This window comes from Ranitomeya imitator, unplaced genomic scaffold, assembly GCF_032444005.1.
Source record: "Ranitomeya imitator isolate aRanImi1 unplaced genomic scaffold, aRanImi1.pri SCAFFOLD_147, whole genome shotgun sequence".
Lineage (NCBI taxonomy): Eukaryota > Metazoa > Chordata > Amphibia > Anura > Dendrobatidae > Ranitomeya > Ranitomeya imitator.
Window position 1 is genome coordinate 426031 of NW_027193755.1, and position 15866 is coordinate 441896.

The 15866-nt window shown below is 42.2% G+C and overlaps 1 long non-coding RNA gene across 1 annotated transcript; it reads right to left on the reverse strand.

The window, feature by feature from the left end:
* Positions 1-2408: 2408 nt before the first annotated feature.
* LOC138654181 (uncharacterized) lies at positions 2409-15407 on the reverse strand. The gene is made up of 3 exons (XR_011316101.1): positions 14817-15407; positions 9104-9365; positions 2409-2558 (listed from the first exon to the last, which is right to left on the reverse strand). It is a non-coding gene; the product is annotated as an uncharacterized lncRNA (long non-coding RNA).
* Positions 15408-15866: the final 459 nt, after the last annotated feature.

A 15866-nucleotide genomic window follows, 5' to 3' on the forward strand; every position in this document is an offset into this window, starting at 1 on the left:
ATAAGCATGCACACTGCAGTACTTTTGACTTCCAGGACCGACAAAGTACACCTGCGCCGGAGCAGCGGCATGAATAAAAGAAGGTGACATCATGTGATAAAGATACTAGGCGCCGGACCGTAACGCAACACCCATCGTACCGTCCCACAGACAGAATGGCCAGAAGCTCTTTATCTCATCTTTCATGATACACCGGGGGCTTATCTGTAGAATTCCAGAATGCTTAAGAGAATGCCCCGATGCTGTTGGGCTTAGCTCACCTTCGATGTTTTTTTTGTTGACAAGTTCAATTTAGTGAAAGTAAATTTTTTTTTTGGAAAATGAACGGTGGTTATTACAAATTTGTACGGTAATATAATTGTTTATCTTATTGTTCCATTCACATACTTTCCAAAAGGCAGTACTTTAGTGTGGCCTCAACAGGGTAGACATTTAAGCCTGGGCATGAGCCGTGACCCCCCAAAGTAAGGAGGATGACCTCATTACATGAAGAGTGTAGGCGCCTTCCCTGTTACGGCAAAATCCTACGTACCTTATTGAATCGTAACTCAACCCTGTGATGCAAACAATAATAGTTTATCTTGTCTTTAATGTTCCATATAGGGTCTTATGTTAAGCACAACAGAATGCTGTCTGGTGTCTTCCACAGCCACCCACACAGACTGACATACACTAGACGTTTTCACCAGCCTGTGTTCTTTATCTAATCTCCCAAACTATACATTTCCCCTATGTGACCACCATCTACTCTCCTTCTCATCCTTGTCCTCTCGACGCGCACCCCTTGTCTAGCCATTATCACATCCTCGCAGATACCTTGCACACCTTGACATTCCCATTCTCTCAGACTGTCTTATACCCCTTTATCCGATATCTTCAGTAGACGATACGGACAGCGACATGGCTTTCTAAAAAACCACCCTCACATCAGCCTTCAACTCATGAGACCCTCTAATGCATGGCGAAGTGCAACAAACCCTGGCATAACAACTGCCCCAAAAAACTGCAACAAGCATCCTGGGTCGGGGAGCGTTATTGGAATTAAAATCTCCTGCCAGGGGATTGAACTTTGTAAAACCAAGCTAAACTTACCTTTCTAATAAACCCTAATTTAGAAAAAACATACCTTTCTCATTAACCTTGTCTCTTAATAAACATACAACCCAAATTAACTGTTGATCATATTTAACATATTTAACAACTGCCTGTAAGATTTTTCCCAAATATAACACATCCTCTTTAACTCAATGCCTCAACATGTCCAATTATCCACCACCCTCCTATGTTTTAGATGGAAATTGAAAGCCAATTTATTCCAGAAGCATACAGCCTTCAATAACCATTGTGACGTGTCACCAGCCACCTGAGCTGCCGCATCACCATGCGCAGGAGCTGAGACGTCACCACTGGCAGAGCTGTTGGTTCCACCACCTTCTGTCTCCTACCCATTATCCCATCGAATGTAAGTCCGGAAGTACAGTGTTTTCTCCACTCTGTACCAGACTTTACTTGTAAATTTTTAAAACTATAAAGTTTATTTTGAACACCTTTAATTATGTACATCACCATGAAAGTAATGGAGATATAAAAGTAAATAATAAATAATAGTAGTAATAATGATAATAATTATGAGAGCAAAGTACTGACAGAGAAGGAATGAGAGAAATGGAATCAGAGATAACAGTAATGATAGAGAATGATTGTAAAATATTATAAAAAGGGAGATTGAATGATAGATAAAAATAATGATAGATATGGAATGGTAGTTATAAAGAATAAAAGCTTAAAATGTGTTATGAGAGATATATGATATGTGCACACGATGCAGATTTAGTGCCGAACTGCAGCAGAAACGCTGAACTGCACTGTGATTACAGTACAATGTAAATCAATGTGAAAAAAAAGCTGTGCACATGGTGCAGAAAAATCTGCGCAGAAACGCTGCAGATTTCAAAGAAGTGCATGTCACTTCTTTTGTGCAGTTCTGCAGTGTTTCTGCACCCTCCATAATAGAAATCCATTGTTAAAAAAACCCCTCAAAAATCCATAAAAACGCACCTGCGGATTCTGCCAGGAGATGCAGATTTAGTGCAGATTTTATGCCGAAAATTCTGCACCAAATCTGCATCGTGTGCACACAGCCATAAAGATGTATAGACAAATAAAATGTAATAGTTAAACATAAATTTCAGAGATGTTTTATTAACTACTATTATTTGAATTCACTTTGTAATATTGACCCTTTCACACCTTTACTCTCCTTAGCTGTCCTTGTCTGCTCCTGCACTGTTATTTTCAAGGAAGTTCCTTGTAATAAAATCAGAAGGAGACATGTTTATTTATATGAGACATATAAATGATGTTTAGAAAGTTTTACAAACGTAACAAATGAAAGACTAACAAACTTTAATTTGTCAAAGCATTGTTTATTTAAACAATATTTATATTTTCCATTCTTTTTATTTTACTTTTATACGGTATTCTCTTGTGCTCTTGTCTTCTGCTCTTGTCCTGTGCTCTTTTCTTCTGCTCAAGTAAAGACCGATTCAATGACGTTCCTGGTACAGTAATAAAAAAGTAAAATAAAATAATATATAAATGAAAGCACATAGATACATATAATTAATTAGTTCGATAAAGCAAAATGATCATTTAGCAATATTTATGTGGATGTTAAATAACCCCTGGATATGTCATGGAGGGTCCGAATGAGGGGGGCATGACCGGAGCAGGTAGCGAGTGACAGTTTAGATTTGGGAAAATGCTGGTTTATGACAGGGTAAAGGGTGGGGAGCAGAGAGGTAGGAAGTATAGGATTGGTTAAATTGGAAGTGTTTTTTGGAAAAGTGACGTAGGACCGTGTAAAAAGGAGGATGGCCAAAGGGTGATAAAAAGGCCGCATGTAGGAGCCGTGATCAGATGTCGCTACCAAGACGGCTGAACATTAAACCACACCCACCCATCCCAGAGGAAAAGGACGACCGTGTAGCAGTAGCCTGAAGAGAAATTTTAATGAGGACCTTAATGAAATTTATTCCAAATATATATATATATATATATATATATGTGTGTGTAAATAAGGTATGAAATAATTAGCAAAAGAAATAAGGATAGATGTAATCTATATACATAATTGTCTAAGGGTCACTTCCGTCTGTCTGTCTGTCCTTCTGTCACGGATATTCATTGTTCCTGGCCTCTGTCTACCATGGAAATCCAAGTCACTGATTGGTCGCTGCGAAACAGCCACGATCAATCAGCGACGGGCACAGTGCGGAAGAAAATGGCCGCTCCTTACTCCCCGCAGTCAGTGTCAGGCGCACGCTCCACGCACTCACTGTCCCCAGCACTCCGCTCACCATAGTCAGTGGCCGGCGCACGCTCCCAGCACTGTGTCCCCGGCGCTACGCTCACCGCACTGTGTCCCCGGCGCTCCGCTCACCGTACTGTTTCCCCGGCGCTCCGCTGACCGCACACTCCATACTCCCCTCAGCTCACCGCTAACACAGGGTTAATGCCGGCGGTAACGCATTACGTTAACGCCGCTATTAACCCAGTGTGTCCCCAAACCGCGTAGGCAGCATCAATAGTAAAATAAAGTAATGTTAAAAATAATAATAATAATAATAAAAAAAAAAAAAAGCTATACTCACCCTCCGTTTTCCGCTGTGCCACTGTCGACCGCCGCCATCTTCCTTTCCCAGCGATGCTTTTCGAAATTACCCATAAGACCTAGTGGTATTGCGACAACGCTAAGTCATATGTGTAATTTCGCAATGCATCCTGGTAAAGGAAGATGGCGGCGGCCGCCCGCTCATCTGCACAGCGCCGTTGGATCCAAGGAAGCCGAGAGACAGGACGCTGAGGAGCAGCGACAAGAAGGGTGAGTATGTTCAACTCCAAGGGGCCCTCGGATCGTTAGGTGAGTATATTTCTTTTTAATTTTTTGAACCTGTGACAAACTTGGCTCGTTAATATACTACGTCACTGGGCAATATACTACATGGCTCTGTGCTGAATACTACAAGGCTGTGGAATATACTACGTCGCTATGTAATCTACTACGTGGCTCTGTGCTGTATACTACGTGACAGGCCAATATACTACGTGACAGGCCAATATACTACGTGACTGGGCAATATAGTACGTGACTGGGCAATATACTACGTGACTGGGCAATATACTACGTGGCTGGGCAATATACTACGTGACTGGGCAATATAGTACGTGGCTGGGCAATATACTATGTGACTGGGCAATATACTACGTGACTGGGCAATATACTACGTGGCTGGGCAATATACTACGTGACAGGCCAATATACTACGTGACTGGGCAATATACTATGTGACTGGGCAATATACTACGTGACTGGGCAATATACTACGTGACTGGGCAATATACTACGTGGCTGGGCAATATACTACGTGACTGGGCAATATACTACGTGACTGGGCAATATACTATGTGGCTGGGCAATATACTAAGTGGCTGGGCAATATACTATGTGACTGGGCAATATACTACGTGACTGGGCAATATACTACGTGACTGGGCAATATACTACGTGGCTGGGCAATATACTACGTGACTGGGCAATATACTACGTGACTGGGCAATATACTATGTGGCTGGGCAATATACTACGTGACTGGGCAATATACTACGTGGCTGGGCAATATACTACGTGACAGGCCAATATACTACGTGACTGGGCAATATACTACGTGACTGGGCAATATACTACGTGACTGGGCAATATACTACGTGGCTGGGCAATATACTACGTGACAGGCCAATATACTACGTGACTGGGCAATATACTATGTGACTGGGCAATATACTATGTGGCTAGGCAATATACTACGTGACTGGGCAATATACTACGTGACTGGGCAATATACTACGTGACAGGCCAATATACTACGTGACTGGGCAATATACTATGTGACTGGGCAATATACTACGTGACTGGGCAATATACTACGTGACTGGGCAATATACTACGTGGCTGGGCAATATACTACGTGACTGGGCAATATACTACGTGACTGGGCAATATACTATGTGGCTGGGCAATATACTATGTGGCTGGGCAATATACTACGTGGCTGGGCAATATACTATGTGGCTGGGCAATATACTATGTGGCTGGGCAATATACTACGTGACTGGGTAATATACTACGTGGCTGGGCAATATACTACGTGGCTGGGCAATATACTACGTGACTGGGCAATATACTATGTGGCTAGGCAATATACTAAGTGGCTGGGCAATATACTATGTGGCTGGGCAATATACTATGTGGCTGGGCAATATACTATGTGGCTGGGCAATATACTATGTGGCTGGGCAATATACTACGTGACTGGGCAATATACTACGTGGCTGGGCAATATACTACGTGACTGGGCAATATACTATGTGGCTGGGCAATATACTATGTGGGCTGGGCAATATACTACGTGGCTGGGCAATATACTACGTGGCTGGGCAATATACTATGTGGCTGGGCAATATACTATGTGGCTGGGCAATATACTACGTGACTGGGCAATATACTACGTGGCTGGGCAATATACTACGTGACTGGGCAATATACTATGTGGCTGGGCAATATACTATGTGGCTGGGCAATATACTACGTGGCTGGGCAATATACTACGTGACTGGGCAATATACTATGTGGCTGGGCAATATACTATGTGGCTGGGCAATATACTACGTGACTGGGCAATATACTATGTGGCTGGGCAATATACTACGTGGTTAGGCAATATACTATGTGACTGGGCAATATACTACGTGACTGGGCAATATACTACGTGGCTCTGTGCTGTATACTACATAGTTGGGCAATATACTACGTGACTGGGCAATATGCTACGTAAATGGTCAATATACTACATGGCCGGGCAATAGACTACGTGGCTCGGCAAAATCGTACGTGGCTGGGCAATATAGTATGTAAATGGTCGATACACTACGTGGCTGTGCAATATACTACGTGGACATGCATACTGTAGAATACCCGATGCATTTGCATCGGGACACCATCTAGTGACAGATAAGGACTGAGTCACCTTTACTTTTTTCAGCTCTGCTCTTATGGTCTTGTAATCCTAATCCAGTATCTCATAGTAACATAGTAACATAGTAACATAGTTAGTAAGGCCGAAAAAAGACATTTGTCCATCCAGTTCAGCCTATATTCCATCATAATAAATCCCCAGATCTACGTCCTTCTACAGAACCTAATAATTGTATGATACAATATTGTTCTGCTCCAGGAAGACATCCAGGCCTCTCTTGAACCCCTCGACTGAGTTCGCCATCACCACCTCCTCAGGCAAGCAATTCCAGATTCTCACTGCCCTAACAGTAAAGAATCCTCTTCTATGTTGGTGGAAAAACCTTCTCTCCTCCAGACGCAAAGAATGCCCCCTTGTGCCCGTCACCTTCCTTGGTATAAACAGATCCTCAGCGAGATATTTGTATTGTCCCCTTATATACTTATACATGGTTATTAGATCGCCCCTCAGTCGTCTTTTTTCTAGACTAAATAATCCTAATTTCGCTAATCTATCTGGGTATTGTAGTTCTCCCATCCCCTTTATTAATTTTGTTGCCCTCCTTTGTACTCTCTCTAGTTCCATTATATCCTTCCTGAGCACCGGTGCCCAAAACTGGACACAGTACTCCATGTGCGGTCTAACTAGGGATTTGTACAGAGGCAGTATAATGCTCTCATCATGTGTATCCAGACCTCTTTTAATGCACCCCATGATCCTGTTTGCCTTGGCAGCTGCTGCCTGGCACTGGCTGCTCCAGGTAAGTTTATCATTAACTAGGATCCCCAAGTCCTTCTCCCTGTCAGATTTACCCAGTGGTTTCCCGTTCAGTGTGTAATGGTGATATTGATTCCCTCTTCCCATGTGTATAACCTTACATTTATCATTGTTAAACCTCATCTGCCACCTTTCAGCCCAAGTTTCCAACTTATCCAGATCCATCTGTAGCAGAATACTATCTTCTCTTGTATTAACTGCTTTACATAGTTTTGTATCATCTGCAAATATCGATATTTTACTGTGTAAACCTTCTACCAGATCATTAATGAATATGTTGAAGAGAACAGGTCCCAATACTGACCCCTGCGGTACCCCACTGGTCACAGCGACCCAGTTAGAGACTATACCATTTATAACCACCCTCTGCTTTCTATCACTAAGCCAGTTACTAACCCATTTACACACATTTTCCCCCAGACCAAGCATTCTCATTTTGTGTACCAACCTCTTGTGCGGCACGGTATCAAACGCTTTGGAAAAATCGAGATATACCACGTCCAATGACTCACCGTGGTCCAGTCTATAGCTTACCTCTTCATAAAAACTGATTAGATTGGTTTGACAGGAGCGATTTCTCATAAACCCATGCTGATATGGAGTTAAACAGTTATTCTCATTGAGATAATCCAGAATAACATCCCTCAGAAACCCTTCAAATATTTTACCAACAATAGAGGTTAGACTTACTGGCCTATAATTTCCAGGTTCACTTTTAGAGCCCTTTTTGAATATTGGCACCACATTTGCTATGCGCCAGTCCTGCGGAACAGACCCTGTCGCTATAGAGTCCCTAAAAATAAGAAATAATGGTTTATCTATTACATTACTTAGTTCTCTTAGTACTCGTGGGTGTATGCCATCCGGACCCGGAGATTTATCTATTTTAATCTTATTTAGCCGGTTTCGCACCTCTTCTTGGGTTAGATTGGTGACTCTTAATATAGGGTTTTCATTGTTTCTTGGGATTTCACCTAGCATTTCATTTTCCACCGTGAATACCGTGGAGAAGAAGGTGTTTAATATGTTAGCTTTTTCCTCGTCATCTACAACCATTCTTTCCTCACTATTTTTTAAGGGGCCTACATTTTCAGTTTTTATTCTTTTACTATTGATATAGTTGAAGAACAGTTTGGGATTAGTTTTACTCTCCTTAGCAATGTGCTTCTCTGTTTCCTTTTTGGAAGCTTTAATTAGTTTTTTAGATAAAGTATTTTTCTCCCTATAGTTTTTTAGAGCTTCAATGGTGCCATCCTGCTTTAGTAGTGCAAATGCTTTCTTTTTACTGTTAATTGCCTGTCTTACTTCTTTGTTTAGCCACATTGGGTTTTTCCTATTTCTAGTCCTTTTATTCCCACAAGGTATAAACCGCTTACACTGCCTATTTAGGATGTTCTTAAACATTTCCCATTTATTATCTGTATTCTCATTTCTGAGGATATTGTCCCAGTCTACCAGATTAAGGGCATCTCTAAGCTGTTCAAACTTTGCCTTCCTAAAGTTCAATGTTTTTGTGACTCCCTGACAAGTCCCCCTAGTGAAAGACAGGTGAAACTGCACAATATTGTGGTCGCTATTTCCTAAATGCCCAACCACCTGCAGATTTGTTATTCTGTCAGGTCTATTAGATAGTATTAGGTCTAAAAGTGCTGCTCCTCTGGTTGGATTCTGCACCAATTGTGAAAGATAATTTTTCTTGGTTATTAGCAGAAACCTGTTGCCTTTATGGGTTTCACAGGTTTCTGTTTCCCAGTTAATATCCGGGTAGTTAAAGTCCCCCATAACCAGGACCTCATTATGGGTTGCAGCTTCATCTATCTGCTTTAGAAGTAGACTTTCCATGCTTTCTGTTATATTTGGGGGTTTGTAACAGACCCCAATGAGAATTTTGTTACCATTTTTCCCTCCATGAATTTCAACCCATATGGACTCGACATCCTCATTCCCTTCGCTAATATCCTCCCTTAAAGTGGACTTTAGACAAGACTTTACATAGAGACAAACCCCTCCTCCTCTCCGATTTTTACGATCCTTTCTAAACAGACTGTAACCCTGTAAGTTAACTGCCCAGTCATAGCTTTCATCTAACCATGTCTCGGTTATTCCCACTATGTCAAAGTTACCTGTAGATATTTCTGCTTCTAGTTCTTCCATCTTGTTTGTAAGGCTTCTGGCGTTTGCGAGCATGCAGTTTAGAGGATTTTGTTTTGTTCCAATCTCCTCACTGTGGATTGTTTTAGAAATGTTCTTACCTCCCTTCTGAGTATGTTTTCCTGGGTCGTCTTTGTTCGAGTCTAATGTTTTTCTTCCCGTCCCCTCTTCTTCTAGTTTAACGCCCTCCTGATGAGTGTAGCGAGTCTTCTGGCGAATGTGTGTTTCCCAGGTTTGTTGAGGTGTAGTCCGTCTCTGGCGAGGAGTCCATCATACCAGTAATTCACACCGTGGTCCAGGAATCCAAATCCTTGTTGTCTGCACCATCGTCTTAGCCAATTGTCTCCACATTCAATGATGTTCCTTTGAAAAAAAAATAGAAAGCTAATGTTACTTATGATGCATTTTTGAATCAGATAGGTCAATGTAATCTGGTCAGTAGAATAAATAAGATAGATTCAATGAGAGAGATAGATCGATAGATAGATAGATAGTTAGATAGATAGATAGATCTAATTACGTAAATAGATAAAATAATCAGCGAGATACATGGAATTATATAGATACATAGAAGTAAAATGATAGATAGATGTAATGATAGATGGATATATAGAAACACTGAAAAATAAAATTGTCTGCGCAGAGGCTATTTTCACACGTTGTGGATTAACAGCGGATCAACTTTATTTTATTGCACAAAATCAAAGCAGATCAACAAGTGATTGACAGTACAAATTAAATGATTTTTTTGTAAAAAATGTGTGAATATGCTGCTGAAAATTAAGCCATTAATACACTGCGGATTAACCAATGGAGCATGGCATTAATTTTCCTGAATCTGCTTCCACTTTGTATCGATTCCATGTTAGAAATTGTCTTCTGTAAAACACCCAAAAGAAAGACAAAATAATCAGCAGTAAATCACCATTAACTCCACACATAATCCTGAAGATAAATACAAAAAAGTCAGCACCAACGTGATCTGGCAAGATATGCCTAAGCAGCACACAAATTTCCTGGCACAAATATGCAATATGTGCACGGACGCAAAAGGTACCACCAAACAATCAAAGGATATGTCGGCAGCTAATCAGTGATTATGTATATATATTACCCTGTTAGGCCTTGTTCCCACGTCAGTATTTTTTGATCAGTATTTGAATGCCAAAACAAGGAGTGGAACTTGCATAGAAAAACTAAAAGTGTAGGATTGACAACTGTCCTCTGTTTTGGAGACACTCCTGGTTTTGGCATACAAATACTGATCAAACACTACTGACGTGTGAATGAGGCCTTAACCACAGTGGATATATGGCACTGACGTCCAATTATCCAAACTGTATCAGGATTACAATAACAGATATCAAAACTTCATGAACCCATGGTGGAAAGCAAGTCCCGATGTTAGAAGTTTGACAGAGCCCCCCTCCCCCCCCCCCCCCCCCCCAAAAAAAAAAAAAAACGGCGTGGGCTTCCGCGGAATTTTCTGCGCCAGAGGGGGAAAGCCGACAGCCGTGGACCAATATTCATAGCCTGCTATGAATATCAGCCCGCAGCTGTCTGCGTAGCCTTTAATGGCTATTAAAATAGGGTGACCCCCACCAAAAAAAAAATGACGTGGGGTCCCCCTATATTTTTTAGCCAGAAAGGCTACGCAGACAGCTGCGGGCTGATATTCATAGCCTAGAGAGGGTCCATGGATATTGGCCCCCTCCGGCTACAAATACCAGTGCGCAGCCGCCCCAGAAATGGCGCATCTATAAGATGCGCAACTTCCGGCACTTAGCCCCTCTCTTCCCACTCCCGTGTAGCGGTGGGATATGGGGTAATAAGGGGTTAATGTCACCTTGCTATCGTAAGGTGACATTAAGCCGGGTTAATAACGGAGAGGCGTCAATAAGACGCCTATCCGTTAGTAATCCAATGATAGTATTGGTTTAAAAAAAAACCACACACACATTTTTCCAAAAAATTTTTTTTTTAATATTCTTCTTTTGACCATACTTACCATAGTTCTGCACCTGTAAAAAAAGGAAACTAATAAACCGTATAGTACCTGTCTTCGACGGAGTCCAACAACTAACGAGTGTCCCACGATGATCTCCCCTATAGAACAGTGACATCGGGTGATGTCACTGCTGTATAGGACCCTCAGTGACACACTGTTGTTGCATGTTGTTGCATGTTGCATCATGTTGCATGTAGTCGCATGTATTTGCATGTCGCATGTAGTCGAATGTTGTTGCATGTCGCATCGTGTTGCATGTAGTCGCATGTATTTGCATGTCGCATGTAGTCGAATGTTGTTGCATGTCGCATCGTGTTGCATGTAGTCGCATGTAGTCGAATGTTGTTGCATGTTGTTGAATGTCGCACGTTGTTGCATGTCACATGTGGCATGTAGCCACATGTCGCATGTATTCGCATGCTGCCGCTTGTCGCATGTAGTGGCATGTTTCATGTTGTCGCATAGTCGCATGTGGTATGTAGTTTCATGTTGCATGTTGTTGCATGTGACAGTCGAATGTTGTTGCATGTCGCATGTTGTTGCATGTCGCATGTAGCAGCATGTTGTTGAATGTTGCATGTAGGCGCATGTTGCCGCATGTAGTATAATGTCACATGTAGTTGCTTGTTGTTGCATGTGACATGTAGTCACATGTTGTTGCATGTCGCATGTTGTTGCATGTAGCCGCATGTCGCATGTAGTGGCATGTTTCATGTTGTCGCATGTAGTCGCATGTGACATGTAGTTGCATGTTGTTGCATGTCGCATGTTGTTGCATGTGACATGCAGTTGCACGTTGTTGCACGTCGCATGTGGTGGCATTTGTTGCATGTTGCATGTACTCGCATGTCACATGTAGTCGCATGTTGTTGCATGTTGCTGCATGTGACATGTAGTCCCATGTTGTTGCATGTCGCATATAGTCTCATGTTGTTGCATGTTGTATGTGGTCGCATGTAGCCGCAAGTTGTGTAATGTTGCATGTAGTCGCATGTTGCCGCATGTCACATGTTTTTGCATGTCGCATGTTGTTGCATGTTACATGTAGTCGCATGTTGTTGCACGTCGCATGTAGTCGCATGTTGCCGCATGTGACATGTAGTCCCATGTTGTTGCATGTCACATATAGTCGCATGTTGCTGCATGTTGCATGCTGTTGCATGTCGTCGGATGTGGCATGTAGCCACATGTCGCATATCGTCGCATGTTTCATGTCGCATGTTGCTGCATGTGACATGCAGTCGCATGTTGTTGCATCTTGTTGCATATAGTCGCAGGTAGTTGCATGTCGCATGTAGTCGCATGAAGAATGTTGCATGTTGTCGCATGTAGCATGTTGCATGTAGTTTTGTGTCGCATGTAGTCGCATGTAGTCTGATGTTGCATGTCAAACTTAGTATGTTGAAAGTCGTATGTTGCATGTCAAATGTGGTAGGTTGCAAGTCATATATCGCTGGGTGAATGTCACGGTGTTTATGTTGCAGGGTGTATGTTGTATGTAATTTGCTGGTAGATAGATAAATAGATAAAAAGAAGGAATAAGAAAGTTAGAAGTTATAACATCAATAGAATGTGTTGGCTAGCAGAAAAGAGATAGATAGATAGATAATAGATAGATATAAAGAACGATAGATAGATAATAGATAGATCGAAATATTGATAGATAGATAGAAAGAACGATAGATAGATAATAGCTAGATAGAAAGATCGATATATATATATAAGAGATATATACAGATAGAAAGAACAATAGATAGATAATAGATAGATATAAAGATCGATAGATAGATAATAGATAGAACGAACGATAGATAGATAATAGATAGATAGATAGATAGATAGATAGATAGATAGATAGATAGATAGATAGAAAGATAGATAGAAATAACGATAGGTAATAGATAGATAATAGATAAATAGATACATAGATAGATAGTTAGAAAGAATGATAGATAATAGATAGATAATAGATAAATAGATACAAAGATAGATAGTTAGATAGATAGAATTTTCGATAGATAGATAATAGATTGATAGAAAGATCGATAGATTGAAAGAACAATAGATAGAGAATAGATAGATAGATAGATAGATTGATAGATAGTTAGATACATAGATAGATAATAGATAGATGATAGATAGTTAGATAGATGATAGATAGTTAGATAGATAATAGATAGATAATAGATAGATAGTTAGATACATAGATAGATAGATAGATAGATAGATACATAGATAGATAGATAGATAGATAGATAGGTAGAAAGAAGGATAGATAGATAATAGATAGATAGAAAGAAAGAACGATAGATAGATAGGTAGGTAGGTAAGCGATTTTGGCACAAAACTTACGATCGCAGGTGGGGCTGAGAAACTGTTGCCGGCATCCAGCTATACAGTATGCGCATATGACCACTTCCGGGGCACACAGGTAAAAGTGCCGGCCCGCGCATGCGCAGTAATGTCAATTATGATATGCCCACAGTTGGGCAAACCATAATACGCAGGCGCCAAATTATACGTTACTGCGCAGGCGCTAAGCACAACGCTGACGGCGGGAATAAAATTCGCAGGGAAACGCAAGAGGTGGGGGAGGAACCGCAACTTATCAACGCCCATCTGACCAGACCTGACTGAGTGACAGCACCAAACGGCGACTTTCAAAAGGTATTTCGGCAAGATAGGTGCGGAATAAAAGCACAAAGAAGACAGTAATGTAAAGCACAGCTCTGGCCCTAGTTAATGCCATTTTTATCTCATCTTTAAAATACGGGGTGACAGGTTCCCTTTAATATATATACATATATGTGTCTGCTGACATATATATATATATATATATATATATATATATATATATATATATATAGACAGTATATATGTTTTTTTTTTTTTTACACATGGATCCCTTGTATATCCGTATGTCGGTTTTGCAAGCCTGCGATAAAAACACGCAGTACGGATGACATACGGATTACATACGGAGGATGCCATACGCAAAAAACACTGAAACACCCTGCCTACGGAGGAGCTACGGACCACTATTTTCGGGACTTTTCAGCGTATTACGGCCGTAATATACGGACCGTATTTTCATACGCTGAGTGTGAAGCCGGCCTAAACCAGCAATGTCTTTTTTTTTTTCTTTGCTGCAACTGCACTTCACACGGCTCTGCACCGCGGACTTCGTGGACCCGCCGACCCACAGCAAAACTTCGTAACCCCGCCGAGTTACCGCCAGACGCCTTCAGTCTTCGTGGCCCCGCCGAGCCACAGCAAGTCGATCACGGATGAAAAAAATGAAATACATGGACTCGCTGGTCCACAGCAAACACCTGCACACGTGCTTTATAGAAAAAAAAACAGTCTTTCACTGACCCCAGTCAGTACCGCACAGACTCTGGTCTGTTACACACCCGGCTTTAACATAGCCCAAAAACAGTTTTTCACTGATCCCGACCAGCATAATTCACGGTTTTCAGACCGTCACCCTTTGACAACTTCACAGGTTCCTGGACACCCCTCGGCCTCTGAGGGACCCAGACACAACAGTTTTCTTCCACTCTGACCCCGGTCAGTACACACGGACACCTGTCCGTTACCTGTTGGTGCCGGCCACACAGGTTCCCGGATCCCTCTTCTCCTCAGAGGTATCCATAAACTGCAGTTCTCACTGACCCCGGTCAATATTTACACACGGTTTTCAAGACCGTTACCCGTCATTGCCGCACAGGTTCCTGGGACCCTCTTCTCCTCGAAGGTATCCCACCAATAACAATTCTCACTGACCCCGGTCAGTATTTACTCACGGTTTTCAAGACCGTCCACTCTTCTGGCTCAGACCAGCCAGCGCTGCAACATGTGCTCCTTGGATCTTTTGCCCACATTCGAAACACCAATTGTAGCGTTTCACCCGCTACGGGTCTTGGGGCTACTCGCTTGGCAGCAGGATAAACACTTCAGGCACGATATCTCACACATATCAGTCCATATGGTTTATTCAAACTCCGCATAAACCAGACAGGGTACAGTCCATTTCATTACAGCCATGAAACATTAGACAGTTCACGTAGCAGATAGGCTTCTCTGCTGTATATTATAATCCTGTTGTCCGGGGTTACTGCTCAAAAGTTCCACTCCTTACACTGACTTCAGGTCAGTCCCAGGTCCTCAACACAGACCGTCCAGGACTACAGTCCCCAGGTGCTTCCAGGACGACTCCACTCCCAAGAGACTCCAACACCGACCGTCCGTGCTATGTCCAGCATGCAGGCTCTCCAGCCTGGAATGGCCACTGTGTGCTTCCAGGACATCGTCCCCACCTGGAACCGTCCAACACACAGGCCACTCTGCAGTGTCCAGCCTGACAGACACTCACACTCTCACCATGTGCTACACACACCTCCTTTACATAGGTGTAACTACGCCCAGGTACCTGTCACATGGCTAGTCAGGTGAGCGTGACATCACCACAGGTCCTTACACACAAAACCATTTACGTGTTTAGACACGCCTCTTTGGATGGATTTGTAGGTGACTGAACCCACCCATCTCTCCAATCACCTGGAAGCCTTCCCAATGTAAACAAACCCCTCAGCAGTAGATCTACTTGAGCAAAACATACCCAGGCTTCCATCACAGGGCCACCCACCTCTGCGATACATACCGTATATACTCGAGTATAAGCCGACCCGAGTATAAGCCGACCCCCCTAATTTTGCCACAAAAAACTGGGAAAACTTATTGACTCGAGTATAAGCCTAGGGTAGAAAATGCAGCAGCTACCGGTGAATTTCAAAAATAAAAATAGATGCTCCATACCGTTCATTATTGCCCCATAGATGCTCCATATACAACTG